Genomic DNA, 8,368 nt, shown 5'->3' with positions numbered 1-8,368 from the left:
CATCCACAGCTTCTCTGGGCAGTGATAGAATATAAATTTGTACAGATTATACAGCAACATCTGCCTTCAGATATGGAAGGAAGAAACTGAAAATCTTGCTCTGAAGCAGAAACTTCACCCTAAACCTCACTCCAGCACCCTAACGAGCCAGACACAATTCGTCACCCTTTGCCTTAGAGATACCCAGACGGTACCTAGCACAAGGGGCTCTGAGGGTCAGGTAAGAACTCCTTTGTCTCGGCCAAGAATCTCATTTTGGGTCAACCTGGCATCAGCTTGAAGAAAGCTCCTCAGCATCTTGTAAGGAGTGGGGCAAGGTTTGGTGTTTGAATTCAGTGTCCCCATGGGACTTGGACTTAGGAGGGGCTTCTATGGTGTCTGTGCTGCACCCTGAGAGTGGTGAGAGCTCTCTCAATAATGGCAAGAAGCACCTAAGAAATCTGATGCACTGAGCACCTTTTAGCAGCTGGGTTTCAAAGATACGACACGAGACATCCACCTTTAAGCCACTGCTCACGAGTCTGTTAGGGAGAGCCGTGATGGAGAGGGAAAATAATCCTAGTGACACGCCTTTGCATCTCTTCTGTTTAACCTCAGTGACAAAAGTGAAGCCAAAGGCAAAGGCAGAGTGGAGGGGTCACACGACAACACATCTTCTGAAGCTGCACCGCCCCTCATTTCACTTCTTGTCCACTGGCAGCAAGTGTGAAAGAGGAAGCGAAGCATGCCACCCCGGGCCAGGCGTTTTCCCAAAAAGTCCCCACAGATTCCATGCTGGCCGCCTCCTGGGCTCTTCTCAGGGGGCTGATCGGCTATAGCTGCCCTGTGCAGGGACTCCAAGGGAAATGCTTCACCCTTGACTCATATCCCAGCATTTAAAAATAAACTAGAAGCTGATTTGAAAAGGCAGAGGTGTTCTTTCATGTCTGTTCCTGGGGCTTTAACCATCCTTCCCCACCTCTACGTTTACCACTGCTTTTGCCTTGGGACGTTTCCCAGTGTCTGCTCTGACAGATTCTGGTATTCCCCCTTGTGACCACTTAGCTGCCGCTCTCCGCTTTAAAAATAAATTAAGAGTTCTAATAGAAGCACAATATGTTCATGTTAATATAAGCACATATTAACTTTGGGCTTCCCAGTGCAAGAGAAAGCTGTCTAAAAACCAGGCTGCGGAGACCGGATAAACCTACGCTATTCTCCCCGGTATTCCGTAAGCAATTAGTGCTCCTGCGAGCAACGCGCGTTTGTGATCCACGGAGTTACTCGGGGCCCGCAGGAGCCCTAGAAGAATGGGGGGGACACACAAGCTGCCTCTGGCTGCAGAAGTCCTTCACAGGCAAGGCCCTGTGAATGGTCAGGGAAGGGACGAAGAGCACGGGGAAGGATACTGCGCTGTGTGCAAACCCACTCGCCATAGTGCACTTGGCGGTAGCGTCTCGTCGGAGATGAGCAGTAGTTATCCTACCCAAAAGAGGGCAGCAGTTAAACTTCTATGGCCTATTTCATCTTGCATTAAGAAAACGGGTTTTTTGCAGTGACAAATGTTCTTTCAAGTGGCTCAATAACTGGGAACCGTGCCAGAGCCTGACAGGAGAAGCTGTTACGTTATCGATACTTCTCAAAAGGAAGTCAAGCCTGATGGCCTATGTTGACACTCAGAAAATGCAAAGTAACATTCACATTCATAAGAAAGGGATGAGGAAGCTTCATGTAAGAGTGAGGATTTAAGTCGGTCGTTTAGCTGCAAAGTGAACTGCAGCGTGTTAGAAAGGAGCAGAGAACCCCCGGGGGTCTGTAAGCTGGTTTGGAAGGTTTCCTCCCTGTCCCTTGAACTCCAGCTGCTGCCACTGGGGCTGGTCCCTGTGCTGCACCACGACTCTTCCTTAGCAGGGAACCACGCGGTTACTCCAAAGCCCATCCTTATCACCGTTCTCTTCTCTACAAGTACAGCCACACTTTGGTTTTCCTGCTGGTTCTCAGCTTCTAGGAAAGGGGTTTTTGCTTTCCAGATAAACTGTTTTCCATCTTATTTATTGGTCCATTTCTTCCTGCTGCTGAGGCTTCCACCCTCAGGCCAGGGGAGACTCCAGCACTCCTGTCCATCCTTGGCCCAGAGCCACAGATTCCTTGGGTTGGAAAGGGCCCTGGTGGGCTCTGGCCTGTGCTGAACTCGGCCTGGGCAGCGTAAGGGCACCTCAAGGTGTCTGACAGCTGGGGCAGCGCAGGAGCCAAAGCAGGACTGTGCTGGAAGCAATTTACTCTCCTTTGGCAAAACCACTTACTGTATCAGCTGATTCCCAAAACAGCTCCTAAAAAACCCCTCCAAGCAATCTCCACCCCGAGCAACTCAAGTTTTGCAGCTCGCCAACCACAGACCAGCAGACCACAGCCATCCAACAGGCCAAAGCAAATGGTGTGCGCAGCGGTGTCACGCTCTCAGCCACCCGCCCGGGTAAATAAGCTCTTGCTGGTCTCCTGGTGCCCCTTTCCAAAGCGATGCTTCTGCTGCCCCAGCGATGGGCTCCACAGCGAGGCTCAAACCCCCCGCCAGGCAGGCTGCGCGTGGACCGTGCCCTCACACGTCACACCCTGCGCCAAAGGCCGGCGCAGACACCGGCCCCGCGCATCGTGACCGCGGCACTGGTTCTGCCGCCACCCCCATTCCCAGCCCTGCCTGGCCTAGGGGGTACGTCTAAAGAGAGGGCGAGAAGACCCATGGCACCAGTTACGTGCGAGACGGGGTTGCCAATTAAGTTAATTTTAACTCCAGATATGACTGGGATTTGTTTGACCTCTTTCGTTATTTTTAGAGCCAGTTTAAATTGGCAGGTCCTGTTATGTGGGAAATTGAATGTTAAAAAAAAAAATAAATTCTTTAGGCCTAAATTGGAACACACAGTTGGAAATTTCCAAGAAACTACATTTCCAAAATCTGTTCTTGAAACATCAACATGATCTAGTCACAGCAGCTCATTGTTATTTTAAAATTTTGAATATAACACCTTATATATAACACAAGCCCTGGGCCTTTTTATTACATTTTTTGCTTTGACTTTTTTTGGGAAATAGAATAGTTTTATTATTTTCTGGGGGTGTAACTATAAGCGTACCAAGTAAATCCCCCTCAAGTATTTCCATTTTGTCAAACCACTATTTTCCTATGAGAAGTGTTTTCTTGGGGAAAAAAACAACAACAAACCACTATGGGTTCAAATTTGCCTCTTTCTGCCCAGTGACTTGTTCTTCAGTGACACAGATAGGATTCCCCGGGGGAAACGGCCTGTCCCCGCCCGATCCCTGGGAACAGAAAGACGACTTTCTTCTGGGAGACGCTTTTATTTAGATTGTTTCCGGGGTATTAAGCATCTGGGGGGGCAGAGCACTGACGTGGGGCCGGGTGACAGTCCCGCTGCACACTGAGACATTGAATACGGCGAAGGCGTTACCGCCCCCGGTGACATCCCACCCGTGTCTGCGGAGCCTCATCATCCCTACCCATTCCTCTGGCGCTCCCACCTGTGAAGTGGTGACCGCTCCATCACCCGGTTTACCGACAGCTACGTGGGCACACGTTTTCTGAAAAGGATCCCTCCGGGTGAGCCTTCTATTCTGGCTGCGTGCGGCTCCGGTCGGTGGTGGGAAAGGGCTGGGGGCATTGCCGAGAGGCACCGACACCTCAACAGCTTCGTAGTCCCTCACGCAGCCCTTGAGCCATACTTTCCTTCGGCCGGACGCTGTCTCCTCGTGCATTCCGACAGCAATGGTACAACGCTCGATGGCGGTACGAGGCTTAGATGACCCACCACCATGCAATCCCCACTGCCAGGCTTCTGCGGTGGGCTCGGAGAGCCACAGGTCTGGCTGGTGGCAGCCACCTGCTCCCCTCAGCGTCAGCTCCCCCCATTGCTGGGTGGGATGTGCCATCCCCAGAGGCTGTCACTGGACAACACACTGCCACGGGCCCGCGCTGAGTGGGAGGTTGGACTGCGGGTCTCCAGAGGTCCCGTCTGACTGGCGTTGCTATAGTCCTGTTGGTCATTCACCCCGGCCTCCTCCAAAGCAAGTGCAGCTGTGAAGCCAGCCTTGCCGGCCACTGCTGTGTCTGCCACTCCCCGTTCGGTTTGGGTACCCGCCGTCTCCCTGGTTTCCACCCGAGCGAGTTCCTCCCTTAAAAAAACTCCTTCTGTCGGGGTTGAATCGCAACATCAGGTTAAACCACACTCAGTGCAGCTCCTTTTGAAGCTGTTATCCTGTAAATCAGCCCTGAATTTTGACGACTAGAAAACCAAATCGAACCAAAACCCCCCTCACCATTCCCCAGGCTGAGCTGAAAGGCGGCACTGTGAACAGCTGGCCGTACCTCTGAGGGATGGGTGTTCCTTGGGCGACCCGGCCTTCCCTAAGAACCTGCTGATGAACGTCTGCCCTCGTGACGAGGACCCAGAGCAAAGTTGGACACGTAAGGAGGAAATGTGTGTTCCTTCCTTCCCTTTTGGCTGGTTGCATTATTCAGCCCAAACAGGTATCTCTTTGGTGAAATTAACCATCCCCACACTGTCACCAGACCACCGAAAGCCACGGGCCATCATTAGGCTGAGCTGACAGTCACTGTTAAGGCCAAGAATGACCAGTTATCAACGAGAGGCACAACAAGTCATCGGACCACGAAGCTACGGTGAGGAGAGGCTCAGCTCCTGCCCTCAGGGGCAGCTATTCCATCTTCCCGCTTGGCATTACTAAGGAGATCCGTCAGACTTGCCGAGTGACCTGCAGATCCTTCTCCTTCTCAGCCCCATTTCCCCTCTTGCCACGGAAAGCGATCGGTGCTCCCTTTGGAAAGGAGCAGAGCTGTGCAAACTGCTGCCCTGAAAAAAGAAATGAAAAGCCCCCACCCACAGCTGCCCCACAGCACAAAAATGGGGAAAACGGCAAAAAAGCTATTGCTTCTGACAGACAAATTTACAGGCGAGTCGATGCAGCCTTCAGCGGCACTGTCAGGAGTTTAGGGAAGAACTTACCGTCCGGGATAAGCACTTCATGGCACATGGCGAGCTCCTGGGCGGCACTGGGCTGGGCGAACCAGGCGCGTCGCAGCGAGCTGTCGCTCTGCGTTCCCGCAGAGCACCCAGGGATGGGGCCAGGTGCCAGGGCAGCCTCCTCCTTCCCCGTCCGGCCTGACCCGAAGCTGTGGGCCTGGCTCGCTACATGTGCAGGCCCCCTCCTGCCCCGCAGCGTGCTCTGAGGGCGTCGTGTGCTGCCCGCTCCCAGAGAGCGTTGGGATGACCAGGAGGTGCCGACATCACCATTCTCCTCAGTGCACCCGCCAGTCCACCAGGATTCAAATTGTCCGCGTCACTAGGCTCCAGGTTCTTCCGCAGGGTTGGGAGCTCCTGCTGCGTTTGCAGAGGGCGAGCACAGCTTTGTGGCTCAGATCCACCCCTCATGGCTCATTCACCGCTCGCAGCAGGAAGAGGGGAAGGCACAGCTCCCATGTTCCCGCTGCAGCAGATTTCTTGGCCAGGAAAAACATTTTTCCTTTTATTTTTGGTGTGTGTTTTAACGGCTGCTATTTCTACATTATCTATTCCCGAGGTTATTTCCTGGGGGAAGGATTTAATATTTTTAATTCCAATAACGTTAGTAACAGTTGCCATTTTCTGCCAACGTTTCTGCATTTTGGGATAGAACCAAATTATATGTTCTAAGTTCCCCTTCCTGTTAGGTTCTCTAGGAAAGCTTTAAGGCAGTTATGTCACACCCCAAAAATCACAAGGAAAAGAAGAGACCTGGAGTGCTGCGTCCAGCTGTGCAGCCCTCGGCATCAGAAGGATATAGACCGGTTGGAGCGAGTCCAGAGGAGGCCACGAAGATGCTCCGAGGGCTGGAGCACCTCTGCTATGGGGACAGGCTGAGAGAGTTGGGCTTGTTCAGCCTGGAGAAGAGAAGGCTCCGGGGAGACCTTATAGCACCTTCCAGTACCTGAAGGGGCTACAAGGAAGCTGGAGGAGGGGACTTTTTACAAGGGCCTGTAGTGACAGGACAAGGGGTAACGGGTTTAAATTGAAAGTGGGGAGGTTTAGATTGGATATCAGGAAGTTCTTCCCGGAGAGGGTGGTGAGGCACTGGAACAGGTTGCCCAGAGAAGCTGTGGATGCCCCATCCCTGGAAGTGTTCAAGGCCAGGCTGGATGAGGCCTTGAGCAACCTGGTCTAGTGGAAGGTGTCCCTGCCCATGGCAGGGGGGTTGGAACTAGATGGTCTTTAAGGGCCCTTCCAACCCTGACCATTCTATGATTCTGTGACTTTTCTTACGTTTATGAGACTGATTTTCCACCGGGTTCCGGGCTGTGGCCAGCTTCCTGCAGTTAGCCTCATTCCTCCATTCCCCTGGCACATGCTTCTCTCCCTCACGTAGCTTTCACAGCGTTCAAGCTGACTTCCTGGATATAGCTCCTGCTGCTAGTTCTTCTGCATCCAACGAGGAACATCATGCTTATCCAGAACTGTCGCTGCTGCTTGGCAAAGCTGGCTCAGTGAGGAATACAGGTCGGGAAAGTTGCTGAGCTCCCTCTGGCCCGGTGCCACCAGCACCACTGCATTACAGAGTTTCCATTCTGGAATCGCACGTTTTGAGCCAGTCCTTTAGAATTTTGCACACACGGTGAGCGGTGTTACCGTGCGCCCGTGTCCTTGCCGAAACCCAGGAAGGGAATTCCCGTCTTGCCGAGCTCAGCGGCAGGTTCAGCGCTGACAGTGGAGTCAGGATGGCATCTCCAGTGTCTCCTGTGGCCTTAGCCACCACCACCTCAGGACGAGTAAACTCCTTACCTTCCGTCAGGGAGAAACACATTGAAGGGGTTGGCTTTGTGGGGTTTTTTAAGGGAGGATCTTTTAAAAACAAGCACTGAGATCCCTTCTTAACAGGTGGCACAGAAGGATTTTGCAGGAAGCTCAGCTGCACCCGGAATGCTTAGAGCCACTCCCAGTATATGGCATATTGTTAATTTCTCCAGATTTCCTAAAATTTACCCTGAGTCCCCGTTTACCCCTGAAACACCTGAAAATGAGGTGAGCCTTCCAGAGATCGCGGCCCACAAGGCTGGAAAAGATTTGTTTCGCAATCAGTCCTTTTGGCGAAATGGGAGTCGGCCCCTGTTCCTGCAGCAGACTCTGAGTAACAGAGCCGCGGCGGAAGCGCCCGTTCCCTTGCCAAGATCCGTCTCCGCGGGTGAACCACGCGCATTTAAGGGACGCGTTGGGGGCAGCAGCCAGCGGGGCCCAGCACAGCGGCAGTGGCTGCGCTGGCAGCGCTGCTCCGCAACCGCGTGGGATTTCACGGGCCTGCCGACTGCTCCCACCGAGCGAGTTCCACCCGGGAGTCCCGCCCCTTCTTCCAGAGGGCCACGAGGACGGGTGGAATTGGCTCACCCAGAGATTCCGCGTCAAATGCTGGAGCAGAGATTTGGATCCCGTGGCCGTAGCTCAGACCCACCCACAGTGCCAGGGCAAAGCCGTCAGAAGTGCTGCCGTGGGGCAGGCAGAAATCCTCCTTCCCAAGAAGACGTAACACGCTTTCGATTCAGAGTTTTAATAAATTGTGCCAGTAGAAGCTTTCAAAGGCAATGATATATCAATAAATAACAGTTAAATTGAGTTCCTGAGAGAGAACCTACCACATGGAAGAATGTCAGCTAGATGTAAATAACAAAAAACGGCACTCCTACGCATTCCTAAAAAAAAAAAAGCGGTAATACTGAACCTTAGGTAACCGTCACAACACAAGCACTGCACACCCCAGACCCCTCCTCTCGCACGCATGTAAACAAGTACACAGTCATTTCCGTTTCGTTTAGGCTGATGAATTTATATGGTGTTGCTTAGATATCTAAACAATGGCTAGGATAGGATATGCTAAAAAAACATCAAGGAATAATATGTGGAATAATATATGGAAAAAAAAAAATTAAGCTCCAGATTTAAAAATAAAATAAAGCAAAAACGCACGAAAGGAGTGTTTTCCTCAAATGTTATGATGTCAATCACTTTAAATAGGACTGTTACACTAATCTGAATTAAGGATTTTTGCATGTGTTTACTTATTTAGTTATATATAATATATATGCAAATATGTATGGCTTAATTATCTTTAGTATTCTGATATCACCTTGAATAACTCTCACTTACACATAGAAGAAAAACGCCTATTTTAACATAGTAAAGAATTGGTATTTCCAAGTACGCCTACGATTTGACAGAAGTTCAGGACTATCGTGGTCCATCACAGCAACATTTTTACCCACAGACAACAGGGCAGAATGGCCTCGGACAAAGGCAACGTTCTCAGGCGCCGGTGCCTAAAACACGAGGAT

This window comes from Eurypyga helias, unplaced genomic scaffold (assembly GCF_000690775.1).
Source record: "Eurypyga helias isolate BGI_N326 unplaced genomic scaffold, ASM69077v1 scaffold8435, whole genome shotgun sequence".
NCBI lineage: Eukaryota > Metazoa > Chordata > Aves > Eurypygiformes > Eurypygidae > Eurypyga > Eurypyga helias.
This window is presented reverse-complemented; position numbering follows the sequence as displayed.